A 13,060-nucleotide genomic window follows, 5' to 3' on the forward strand; every position below is an offset into this window, starting at 1 on the left:
AGTTTAGAATTCATGAGGGTCTGCAATGAACCTGTTCACGGTACAGACCTCACAGCTTACCAGCCGCTTAGAGCTCAGGTGCGGCCATCACACTGCACCCAAGGCCCACTTGTTCTGCCCAAATGTGGGAAATGATCCCTGCCACCCCATTCCTTGGGACGCCTGAAACCCAGATCGGAACTAGGTCTTGTTCTCTACAGGAAAGGAAAATCAGTCCTAAACCTTCCCAAGTTTTTGCAAATCTGTTGCCTTACCTCACAGAAAAGAATCTCAGGAGAGGAATAGTGATGCCAGATAAATATAAAGAAATTTGCTTAGAGAAGCATGAAAAAGACTGAATATGGGCATCTCCAGAAGAAAAACACACATCCCAGGTAGAGCTGCAGCACATTCTAAGATGGAGAAAGGTGTCACACCTCAGAAGGCCAGAAAGATAGTACAGTGGATAGGGTGCTCACTTAGCACTTGGTTGATCAGGGTTCAATCCCCGCATCCCATACGGTCCCCTGAGCCTGCCAGGAGTTATTTCTGAATGCAGATCCAGTAGTAAGCCTGAGCACAGCGGGGTGTAGCCCCAAAATTTATTTAAAAAACAAACGAAAACCAACAAGTCCATATCAGAGTCAGAGATGCCTGTCACTTCCAAGAATGCCCAAATAGCACCCTAAAGAAAGGATCCACCTCAAGCAAAAGTGAGCACCTTTGTCACTGCTAAGTTAGTTTATGTAGTTTTCCCAAACTGCCGGCCACCCCTCAGTCTGTTGTGAGGGTGGTTGGTTGGTTGTTATGGGAGATGCTGATGTTCTTTTGAAATTTTTAGCTCTGCCTTCGGTCCAGCGGCGGGACCTTTTCTCCCTGGAGGTCCAGCCATGCTCTGGGCCTGAAACTGCGCCTGACTCCAGTTTCTCGGGCCCCTCACAGGGGTCTTTGTCTCAAAGGCCTCATGGCTTTGCAGTGTCTTAAGTTCCAAACAGGGGTCTCCTATCTCTCTGCTTGCAACTGTCCTACAATGTTGGTTGAGAATAAGGCACAACTGAACCCTAAAACTGTTTGCGCCAATGTTCCTTCCATGGAAGGAGCTCCGACAGTGTTAAATTTCGTGTGAATTTCACGTGAATTTCAAGTGAATTTCATCGCCGCCCGAAACACAAAGACTTTAAGTTCTCGACTAGAGCTTCCTCTGCGTGCGGCTTCGCAGAGCAGGGCCCAACCTCGGAAGAAACTGGGCGCCAAGGAGGACACCCAAGCCATCACCCTCTTAGGAGGGGCGATCCTGAGAGCCGCCCTTCCCGCCCCTCGTTGCCTCAATGGCAGCTTTGTGCTTTCACGGCTCCTCTCGGGCCGCTCCAGGTGGATGGAGCCCGCGGCGGCCGCCCTCGCCCCGCAGAACGAACGCACCGGGCGGGGCGGAGCGGAGACGCGCGCTTGGGCCAATGGCAGAAGCAACCCCGCACCCCCCCTGCACAACTCCCGGCCGAGTCCCAAGCTCAGAGGCGCTGCCGTGCGAGTGACCCGGAGTCCCGGGAGCAAGGGGGACGTTGCCACCCCGGAGGTGGGGTAGGGTGTGGGGTTGGGGGTGGGCAGCCCGCGCCCACTCTCGAGCAGCCGGCCTCCGGGTCCCCATGACAAATGCGTCCTTTTGTTGGTGTTCATGGAAACCCAGCCCGGCGCAGCAGGCCCTTCCGGAGCTCTCCGTCCGAGGTGCGCAAACGGGTCCCCCACAACGGCCGCCGGGACGTGCGTGCCGGGGATCGGGGGTGCGGAGGGTGGCAGGGGGCCGGAGATCGGGGGAGGGCGGCGGGGCCGCTCCCCCTCCCGCCTTTCCTCGCGCCCCGGGTCGGCGAGGGGGCGGCGGCTCCCGGGCTTTGTGGCCGCGACGCGCGCGGTGCAGCGCGGCACGGCGGGGCCGGGCCTGGCCGGCCGGGGGCGCGCTGCAGCCTGCAGCCGCCGCCGCCCGGAGCCCGCGGCCCTCCCGGCCGCTCAGACTGCGAGAGGCGCCCGGCCCGGCTTCTTGGGCGTCCCCGCGGCTGCCAAGCCGCCGCTGCAGGTAGGAGGCTCCCCGGCCTGGCTGGAAACGGGGGCCCGGCGGGTTTCCGGGCCGAGACGCCGCCGCCTCCCGCCACCCGCCACCCCTGCCCTGCAGGCCGCTGGGTGCGCCGCGAGGGGCCCGGAGAGCCCGGCCGGGCAGCGGAGCACAAAGCCCCAAGGGCGGGCGCCGGCAGCTCGGGCTGGGGCTGGGGCTGGAGGGGACCCGGCAGCGCACGGTGCGGTCCGGGGGCGCCGGAGGGGCCCGCGGTACCGCGTCCTCCCTTGCCCGGGGTCCCACTCTAGGTCCTGCTCCGTGTCCGGCGCTCTTCCTTGATGTGTTTCCGCGAAACCCGTCTGGCGTCCCGTTTCGGGGTGTAGCGGGAAGGCCCCGCACTCACTCGGAGGCCCAGGTCGAGCATCATCACCTCGGTGGCCGCCTGACCTTGGAAAAGCGCCTTTGCAATGAACGAGGCTTGGCTGTCTGTTGCCGTGTCTGTAATTTTGTGTGTGTGTGTGTGTGTGTGTGTGTGTGTGTGTGTGTGTGTGTGTGTTTGGGTGTGTGTTTGGGGAGTGGAGGTGCGTGGTGTGATGCCGACTCCCAGGTGCTATTGTGGAAATAATATAGGAAAAGGATGGAGCTCAATTGCTAGCGCTTCCTGGAGACCAGGCCCCAGGTACTAAGCACTTGGCAGGAGTTGCCTAATTACATCGCGCCGGCGCCAGGAGGTGGCCTCTGTAAATGACATAACTACTAATATTCCTTTTGAGAGTAACAAGACAGTGAAGGATTGACTATCCCTGGGCCGACTCTGAAGCAGGGTGTGTGTGTTAGGTGCAGCAATGTTGCAAATGGGCCTGAGGTGTGAGGACAGAGGTAAGAGGATGCAGAGACACGCTGGGCTGAGCGGATATTTCCAACAAGGTAGGGATAGTATCAGGGGGCAGAGGTTTGCATTTCAGACGTCATGTGGCATGGTCATGTTCCTTAAGGAAATTACTGTCAGTTCCTTCAAAAGCGGAGTTCCCTTTTTAGGCTTGAAAACTGATGTGTGGGAGTTTGAGGATGGAGCAGAGATAGACTAGGGGTGTTTAGGGGCAGGAGGAGGGAAGATTGTGAGAATTGGGGGTGTCCAAAGGAGGGGGAGGACTGCTAATGAGAGATCCCACGCCACCCCCATTCAGCTCCAGTAGGTTGAGAGCTGAGTGATTGAGTCTCCTAAAATGTCACACCCAGTGATGCTCAGGGGTCACTCTGCTTCTGCACTCAGGAATTACTCCTGTTGGTTGTCAGAGCACCATGTGGGATGCTGGAGATCGAATTTCGGTCCAGCACAAACAAATCAAGTGATCTCTCCACTGTACTATCTTCTTCTTCTCTGTGATTAGTGAAATTCTTTTAAAATCTTGGGGGGAAATGGGAGTGTGCTGCTACCTGGCTGCTGTGTTTTGAACACAGTTTACTCTGTTAGAGAAGCAATGGTTTGAGGAGTTTATGGGGAGAGAGGGTCAGTTTGCAGAGGAAGTTCCAAGGAACTTTGGAACTTTGGTCCCAAGGAAAGAAGCAGGAGGCATTAAGGCCTTGGCCTCTCATGAAGAGGGAGTTGGAAAGGAGAGCTGAAGATTTTTCCCCTGAACCAGGAACCTGAGCACACCTTCCAGTTTTCAATTACCATGGAGGAACTGTCTCTTCTACTCATTTGTGACCTTTTCTCACTTGAGAGCTAGGAAAGGTAAGGGTAGACTCAGCTTCAGGCTTCTCCCAGATGAGCAGGAAAATGTGGGGAAAAGTTATATTTTTTAAAATCAATATTCTTTTTTTTTTTTTTTTTTTGTGGTTTTTGGGTCACACCTGGCAGTGCTCAGGGGTTACTCCTGGCTCCATGCTCAGAAATTGCTCCTGGCAGGCACGGGGGACCATATGGGACGCCGGGATTCGAACCGATGACCTCCTGCATGAAAGGCAAACACCTTACCTCCATGCTATCTCTCCGGCCCCTAAAATCAATATTCTTAATAATTTCTTATTGATGTATAATATTATGGAATTTCAAGGGTTTAGTTTCACAGGTCTATGTGTGTATATCCTTAGATTCCCACTACCAGTGTTCCAAAACCATCCCTGCCCTAAAGAAGATCTCTCTACTCTTTCTTCTCAGTTCACGCTACTCTTTTCTCTGCTAACCATGTGGTTTTCACGGAGTTTAGGAGTTTGTTTTGTTGGGTTTGTTTTGCCAGTTAATTAAGTTACTCATATTTTGCATTTGAGTGAAATTATCTCGTAACTGCCTTTTACTTTCTTCCTCATTCACGTAGTATAATCACCTAAAGAGTCATCCATTTTAGGGACCAGAGGGATCGTACAGAGGTGGGTGCTTGCCTGGTTCATAGCCAGCCTTGAGTTCGATCCCCAGCATCCCTTATGGTCTACTAACCACCGCCAGGTATAATTCCCAAGTGCACCTGGTGTGCTCCCCCCCCCAAAAAAATGAGTAATTTCTGAGCATTGCTAGGTGTGACTGCTCTCATGAGTAGTCATCCATTTTGTCTCCAAAGGCATGATTCATACTCTTTAATGAGAAAATAGTGTTTCATCAAGTACAAAAATCATAGCCTCTTTATCCAGTCTTCAGTTGCTGGGCATTGAGGTTAATTCCATGTTTGGGTTATTGTGAATAATGCTGCTATAAATAGGAGTGACTATCAAAAAGAATTTTAGGGGGAGATTTGGGTCATGCCTCATAGTATTCAGGTCCTATTCATGGCTTTGTAGTTAGGGGTCACTCCTGGAGGTCCTTGGAAGACCATGTGTGCTGCTGGGGATTAAAACAGGGTGAGAAGTGGCCGACAAGATAGCATGGAGGTAAGGCATTTGCCTTGCATGAAGAAGGTCAGTAGTTCAAATCCCCGCATCCCATATGGTTCCCCCAAGCTTGCCAGGAGTGATTTCTGAGCGTAGAGCCAGGAGTAACCCCCTGAGCACTGCTGGGTGTGACCCAAAACCAAAAACCAAAAAAAAAAAAAAAGAAGAAGGGTGAGAAGCACCCAATACTGTCTCTCTCTAGTCCCTCAAAAAAGGTTTGCAGGGGCTTGGGACATAGCTACAAAAACTGAATATATGCCATGTATAGCACTTCTGGATCACCTGGGACATCTGCCTATAGGGTGTGAATTCTGAACTCTCAGGAATCTCAAGATTCCCACAGACCCTGAGCACTGGGTAGTAGGCTCCCCCTCCACTTCCAAAAAACAGGCTTGAAAGATGGACTATTTGGACACAGTGATAAAGGGAAAAGCACATATAATACTGATAGAAACAATTTGTGTGTCAAATCCTAGCTCAACCATTACTTTGCTCTCGCTCTCTCTCAATCTCTCTCACTCTCTTACTCTGTCTGTGTGTGTGTGTACACTAAGTAATGTCTTCTCAAATGTTTGACGAATGGCTCAACAAGCTCTTCTATACCATTATCTGTCCTTGGTAATATTTCTTCTCCAAGAAATTATTAAGAACTTACCATTCCTGTCTGGAGCAATAGTCTGGAGCAATACCCTGCATGAGGATGTAAATCCCATATTGTCCCCTGAGCCCGACAGAAATAATTTCTGAGTGCAGAGCCAGGAGTAATAATCTGAGCACAGCCAGGCATAGTCCAAAACTCCAATTCCCTTCAATTCCCCCCCGGAAAATGAATTTACCAGTCAAGAGAGCGGACAGAGCAAATTATAGAAAATATAGGAAGTACTGTACTATAATCACTGGAAGCTGACAATAAGCACTCAGAGCAATAACTTAGTCAATGGGAAGAGAAAACTCATGGCTCTCTCTCAGGAGCCTGAGACCTTATATTGCTTCACCACTTCTACCTTTTATTTCTTTTTTGGTTTTTGGGCCACACCTGTTTGACACTCAGGGGTTACTCCTGGCTATGCGCTCAGAAATCATCCCTGGCTTGGGGGGACCATATGGGACACGGGGGGATTGAACCGCGGTCCAGTCTGTCCTATGCTAGCGCTTGCAAGGCAGACACCTTACCTCTAGCGCCACCTTCCCGGCCCCTACCGTTTATTTCTATACTCCTTGGTCTTTGCCCTGATAAGCTTATTTTTTTTTTAAATTAAACCAAAGAATTCTAGGGCCAGGAAAGTTGTTCAAAAGACTGTGAAGTGCATGGTTTGCAGTTAAGAGCTGGCATATGTGCCCTGAGAAGTGTTGGGCAGACTCCCCGTCCAAATGAATCTAGTTGTAGTATATGCATAGTTTGTAAACTACTTCAAAGTACCTCAAACTTCTATCAGTAAACATAGCAGCTGGGCATTAGTTGAGGAAGGTGTCACAAAAAACTGCATGGGAGTTGGGCATAGAGAGATGAAAAGAGAGAATAGGCTGGAGTGGAGATGGTGGAATGAGAGGGTTATTGGGGACATAATGGTGGGAAATGAACAGTGGGTATTGCAACACTGTATGACCCAAACTCAATTAGCAACAACTTTTGAACTATCTCACAGTGATTTGCTGTGCTTTTTATACCATAAGACACTCCCCCCCCCCCCCAAAGATGGGGAAAATGTCTCTGCATCTTATGGAGCAAATGCTGCCTATAGCTGAAGCCTGAATGCAGGGTAGGAAGAGCATATACTAACCTCATTGACATTCTCAGTGTTACGCGCCTTTTATTTCACAGACAAACCACATGGTATGAGCAGTTGGGTTATTCTTTTATGGTTTATTAAATATTTTAGTACACCATTTGCTTTAGAGTTTTTTTCTTGTTTTTGTCATATAAAAACTGTGTCTTGTAGGGCGAAAAATATGGTAATAATACTACTAAAAGATGGAACTAGTAGAGAGGGCTGGGTTGGAGCAAGAATACTGAGGCAGGGCCAGATTGAGAGCGAACTTAAGTGTCATGTGAAGAGTTTGGACCTTATCACTTAGGATTGACGGGGGAGGTGCTAGATTTATGCACAGGACCATGGTAGTGACTGTGGCAGGATCACTAGGAAGATGGCTCCAGATCTCTCACCAGAAGTTATCTGGAAGAGGGATAAGAGAGCAGACTGAGGGTTCTGCTCTGTGCCAGATTCATGTGGCTGAAATCATCAGAAATCAGGACGTTTAGAACAATGGGATTATTAGTTGCTCTTAGCTAGAGATTTAGAGAATTCTAAAGTGCCCCAAACTGACATCTTGTCTTAGATAGAGGTGACTAGTAGATGATTGGAAGTGTATATGACACTGAGGGAGAGGATGTGGCTTTTGGAGAGAGAGGCTTTCTGTTGACACCCTTCTTATGCATACACACTGAACATCTACTGCATGCAAAAATGATAACCAGTAAAATGAAGTTGGGGGCCCTGAGGGATTCACTATCTCCTAGGGCAGTGATGGCTAACTTTTTTGAGCCTGAGTGCACAAACTGCCACACAATGCCCGGTCTTCCCAATGGCCAGTTTGGCCCTATTATCAGGTGAGCTGCAAAACAGACACTGGCACACTCGCCTCCCACCGTGCCACATATCTTAATTGTGGACCCCTTCTCAAGTGCCAGCTGCAAGGCCTTTGTGTGCCACCGCTGGCACACGTGCCATAGGTTTGCCATCAAGGATATAGAATCTTCTAGTATATTCTAATAGGTGCTTTATTTTTGTTTTTGTTTTTGGGCCACACCCGGCAGTGCTCAGGGGTTACTCCTGGCTGTCTGCTCAGAAATAGCTCCTGGTAGGCACGGGGGACCATATGGTACACCAGGATTCGAACCAACCACCTTTGGTCCTGGATCGGCTGTTTGCGAGGCAAACGCCGCTGTGCTATCTCTCCGGGCCCCTAATAGGTGCTTTAAAATAAATTTTCAGCATTGCCAAGAATGGCTCAAAAACCAGATGGCGAACTGGCCATTCATTGGGAGGACCAGGCATTGTGTGGCAGTTTGGGCACTTGGGCTCAAAAAGATTAGCCATCACTGTCCTAGGGAGACCCTGGAGGATGCTGATATGGTGGTGTGGAGCAATTCTGAGCACTGCAGGAAGAGGCATACTTGGAAACTGTTGGCTTAGAGGTCGGTCAGGGAGCCAGTGGCTTGCTAAGTGATGGTGAGTAGAAAATGGAGAGTGCTCAGTGCGCAGGAAGCAGACTGGAGTGGGAACCACTCAGGACACCTTTGTATTTTCAAACACATTTGTGAAGAATACCAAGGATTTAAGGGAATTTCAGGGCAATATGGGGAGAGATGGAGAGATAGGTCAAGATGGAAGTTTTAGGAGTTTTAGGAGGGGAAGTAAGGTCATGGCACTGAAGAATCTTTATCTGGTTTGCAGAAGGAATGGTGGGAGTGCAGGAATGGCACTTTTTTTAACCAAGGTTGAGTCTCACAGACCACTCAGTTACCAGACATGGAGAAATACTTCCAGGCTTTATGGCTATCTGCAGTGGCAAAGGGGGAGGAGAAGGAGCAATTCAGTGTTAGGTTTGACAATGCTAAATCCTTTTTTAAAAGAAGACGTTTCAGGGCCCGGAGAGATAGCATAGCGGCATTTGCCTTGCAAACGGCTGATCCAGGACCAGAGGTGGTTGGTTCGAATCCCGGTGTCCCATATGGTCCCCCGTGCCTGCCAGGAGCTATTTCTGAGCAGACAGCCAGGAGTAACCCCTGAGCAATGCCGGGTGTGACCCAAAAAAAACCAAAAAAAAAAAAAAAAAAAAAAAAGAAGAAGTTTCAGATAGTAGAACATCTGGACTTGGTTAAGGACTACAGGTCCTAAAGGTACAGTGATGAGGGGGATCAATGTAGTGCCAGGACCAAATTTGAGGGCCTGGGGTGACTCTGCATGTAAGGCAGATGCTCCAGTCCTTTCAGTCCCCTTCCCTGGTCTCCACTTAACCGTTTTTGTACTCTTTCTTTCTTTTTTTTTTTTTTTTTTTTTTTGGTTTTTGGTTTTTGGGTCACACCCGGAGGTGCTCAGGGGTTACTCCTGGCTGTCTGCTCAGAAATAGCTCCTGGCAGGCATGGGGGACCATGTGGGACACTGGTATTCGAAACAATCACCTTTGGTCCTGGATCGGCTGCTTGCAAGGCAAACGCCACTGTGCTCTCTCTCCGGGCCCATTTTACACATTCTTTCTTTGTGTCTTTATCAAGTCTTGACCTTGTATTGTTTTTTTTGCTTGTTAGTTTTTGGAGGTGGGGAAGGATGGACAGTACCCAGCATTTTTGTTACTCTTGGTTCTGCTTGGGGTGGGGAGTCACTCCCAGGTATACTGGGAGACCATTTGGTGGTGCCAGGGATCGGGTAAGGTCAGACACAAGTAAGAACTAACGCTATACTGTCCAGCCTTTGATCCTATTCTAATCTTAATTCCAACTATAACTAATTCTGGTAGAAAATACAGTTTTTATTCTAGTTCCCTCCACCTCTGGAATACTGTGTCTGGGCACATCTCTGTCATCGTACTTTGCAGATAGCCTTGTCCCTAGCCAGTCCTGTGGAGTGCTACATTGTTTTATGTCTTTACTAGATGGTGTGCTTCAGAAAGAGAACATGGGGCTGGAGCGATAGCACAGTGATAGGGTATCTGCCTTGCATGTTGCTGACCTGGGATGGACCTGGGTTCTATCCTCTATATCCCATATGATCCCCCGAGGCTGTCAGGAATGATTTCTTGAGCGCAGAGCCAGGAGTAACTGCTGAGCACTGCCATGTGGCTCAAAAACAAACAAACAAACAAACAAACCAAAATAGAAAGAACAGGCAACATGAAAGGCATAATGCCTTTCATGCAGCCATGCAGTCTACTTGGGTTTGGTCCCCTGTACTTCATACTGTCCCCCCCTCCAAGTCCTGTTAAAAGTGATCCTTGAGGGGCTGGAGAGAGAGCATGAGGTAGGGTGTTTGCCTTGCATGCAGAAGGATGATGGTTCGAATCCTGGCATCCCATAAGGTCCCCCAAGCCTGCCAGGAGCGATTTCTGAGCATAGAGTCAGGAGTAACCCCTGAGCGCTGCTGGGTGTGACTCAAAATCCAAAAAAAAAAAAAAAAAAAGAGTGAGCCTTGAGCCTTGAGTGAGTTCTGTACACCATCAGGTCTGGCTCAAACTAACCAACCAATCACAAGAAGTACCACGGTGCTTACTTTTTCTTTTTTTGTTTGTTTTAAAATTATTATGACACCACAGTTTACCAAGTTGTTCATTTATCAACTTGTTTGAGGCATTAAATGCTCAAACACCAATTTCACCCCTAGTGTGATCTTCCAGTGTCTTCAGTTTCTCACCCGCTACCCTAGCCTGCCTCTCTTGCAGCAACAAATAAACTTACTTTGTATTATTTGTTACGATACAAAGGCAAATAGAAATATCAGAACTTAGAGCAACAAGGGTAAATTTGAAATGACTGTTATTTCTCTCCATTGTGTTACTAAAGTCAGTGTCTAAAGATTACTGGGCTGTGGTTGGAGCCTTCTGTATTGCCGTTACTCACTGACCTTGATAAACCAAAGTGCCCTGTTAATCCTTGTGTCTTTCTGCTTTCTCTTGAGCCCCATCTTAGAGCAGGCACAATCATCCTAGTCATCTTTGGTTTTCAAAGTCTCTGGGGGTATGCCCCTCCTTTCTGTTAATGTCACTACCACCCAGATTTCAGGCCTTTTCTTATCCATTATTTATCTGAGTGCTCTCCTTCATTCAACTCTGTCCTTTCAGTTCCTTGGAGCCTTTACCATTGTATAGATCTGGCTCTCATGTCTTCCTGTTCATAATAAAAGTATGTCTCCTTAGGAAGGTCCATGACTTCTATGCTATGGGTCAGTTTTTTTTTGTCACATCTCTCTTGTGTTGTAGAAAACCGAGCCTCTGGGCTGGGAAGGTGGCGCTAGAGGTAAGGTGTCTGCCTTGCAAGCAGACGACCGAGGCTCGATCCCCCGGTGTCCCATATGTTCCCCCCAAGCCAGGGGCGATTTCTGAGCACATAGCCAGGAGTAACCCCTGAGCGTCAAACAGGTTTGGCCCAAAAACCAAAAAAAAAAAAGAAAAGAAAAGAAAAGAAAAAGAAAACCAAGCCTCTGGCAGGAAGTCATGATGTATTTGTTAAACTTTGTGTGTGTGTCTGCAACATAAGAGAGCCAATTATTTGAGTTTAAATTGTATACAAATCAGTTTTTCCTTTAAGAAGCAGTATAATACTGGGGCTGGAGCAACAGCACAGCAGTAGAGTGTTTTCCTTGCACACGGCTGACCCAGGATGAACCTGGGTTTGAGCCCCAGCTTCCCATATGGTCCCCCAAGCCAAGAGTGATTTCTGAGTGCATAACCAGGAGTAGCCCCTGAACATCACTGGGTGTGGCTCAACCCCCCACCAAAGAAGTAGTATAATATGGGCGGGAATTGGGGGAAAGAAGCTCTAATCGGCTGGGGGCAGCACACTGGCAATATTTAGGGGCTACTTGCCTGAGTTTGGTGCTTGCGGGATCATTCCTGGAAGTATTTAGGGGGACCAGGCATTGCCAGAAATGAACCTGGGCTGTAGCTTGCAAAGTATGCATTCAACCCCTGCATTGATCAGTCTCTTGGCCCTTTGTTGCTTCTTTGCTCTGTTTGCAAGACTGTGTCAAAGGAGATTTGGCCCCATTTACTGTGCATTAAATGAGTTTCTTTTTTTCCTGTTGTTGTTTCTGGGTAGACCTTATAGATTGCTCCTGGCTCTGCACTCAGGAATTATGTCTGGTGGTGCTTGGGGGACCATACAGGATGTTGAGGACTGAATCAAGGTTAACTGTATGCAAGGCAAATGCCCTACTTGCTGTGCTATTAGCTCAATTGGGGAAGAGGGGCTTGGGTCACACCTGGTGGTGGCACTCGAGTTACTCCTGGCTCTGTGCTCAGAAATCACTCTTGGCAGGCCCAGGGCTTGTATGGGATGTTGGAAATCAAACCTGGGGTCGGTTCGGGGTTGGCCACATGAAAGGCAAACACTCTACAGCTGTGCTCTATCTCTTCAGCCTATATTACCCGAATTTTGAAGTCAGGATTTGAACTTGGTTTTCTGCATATGCTTTACTTTTAAGAGCACTTTCCAGGTGTCCGAGCTATATAGTACAGTGGATAAAGTGTTTGCCTTGCACATAGCCAACCTGGGTTTGATCCTTGGCATCCCACATGGTCCCTGGAGCCTGCCAGGAGCATTTTTGAGCACAAAGCCAGGAGAAATCCCTAAGCACCGCTGGGTTGCCTCCCCCCCCCAAAAAAAAAAAAAGAGCACTTTCCACTTTAATTTTAGTTCACTAGTGTCCTGGACAGAAGCCAGTAGTCACAGGCCTATTCTGAGTACTGACTTCAGAGGATTTCCTTTTCCATAAAGTGTAGTAGAAGTAAAATCTGATTCATTTCTCAAGGTTGGTGCAATGTAGGACTTGGCGTGACCCTTGTGTCACATTCGTTAGATAGTGGATTCGTCAGCTTGGGCTGCTGCTTCCTGCTGGGTGGTTTAACAGGGATTTATTCTCAGAGTTCTTTGAGCTAGGAACTTTTAAGGTTAAAGTGCAACGCAGAGCTCTTCTCTTGGCTGGTAGGTGGCTGCTCTTTCACATCAGCTCACAGCACCTCTTTGTGAAGACACTGGGTGAAGGAGCAAGCCCTCAGCTGCCTTTTTCTTGGAAGGATGCTAATGCCCTTTAATCCTCTGACCGTATCCAGCCCTTGTTACTTATTTTTGTTTTGGGGCCACAACCCATGGTGCTCAAAGCTTACTTCTGACTCTGTGCTCAGGGATCACTCCTGGTGGGGGGACCATAAATGGTGCCAGGGAATGAATCCTGATTGGCCTCGAGCAAGGTAAGCACTTTAACTATTATACTATCTTGTCAGCCCTTCATTACCTCTTTGGAGGCCCTGCAATCCAGTGACAAACTTATGGATATTATGGCTTCAACATATGAATATTCAAGGTAAGGCAGAATAGAAATATTTAGTTCAAAACAGCTGCTTTATTATTTTTTTTATAAATAAAGTGTATGCTAATGTATTTACTACAATCTGCTGGTG

General features: G+C 48.5%; 1 protein-coding gene across 1 annotated transcript in view; it reads left to right on the forward strand.

The window, feature by feature from the left end:
• Positions 1-1,395: 1,395 nt before the first annotated feature.
• LOC126003806 (myb/SANT-like DNA-binding domain-containing protein 3) overlaps positions 1,396-13,060 on the forward strand; it is a 180,070-nt gene continuing 168,405 nt past the window's right edge. Inside the window, exon 1 of the mRNA XM_049770173.1 lies at positions 1,396-1,701. The gene's annotated coding sequence lies outside the window, so the exon portion shown is untranslated. The remainder of the gene's footprint in view (positions 1,702-13,060) is intronic.

This window comes from Suncus etruscus, chromosome 1, assembly GCF_024139225.1.
Source record: "Suncus etruscus isolate mSunEtr1 chromosome 1, mSunEtr1.pri.cur, whole genome shotgun sequence".
In the NCBI taxonomy this organism is placed as follows: domain Eukaryota; kingdom Metazoa; phylum Chordata; class Mammalia; order Eulipotyphla; family Soricidae; genus Suncus; species Suncus etruscus.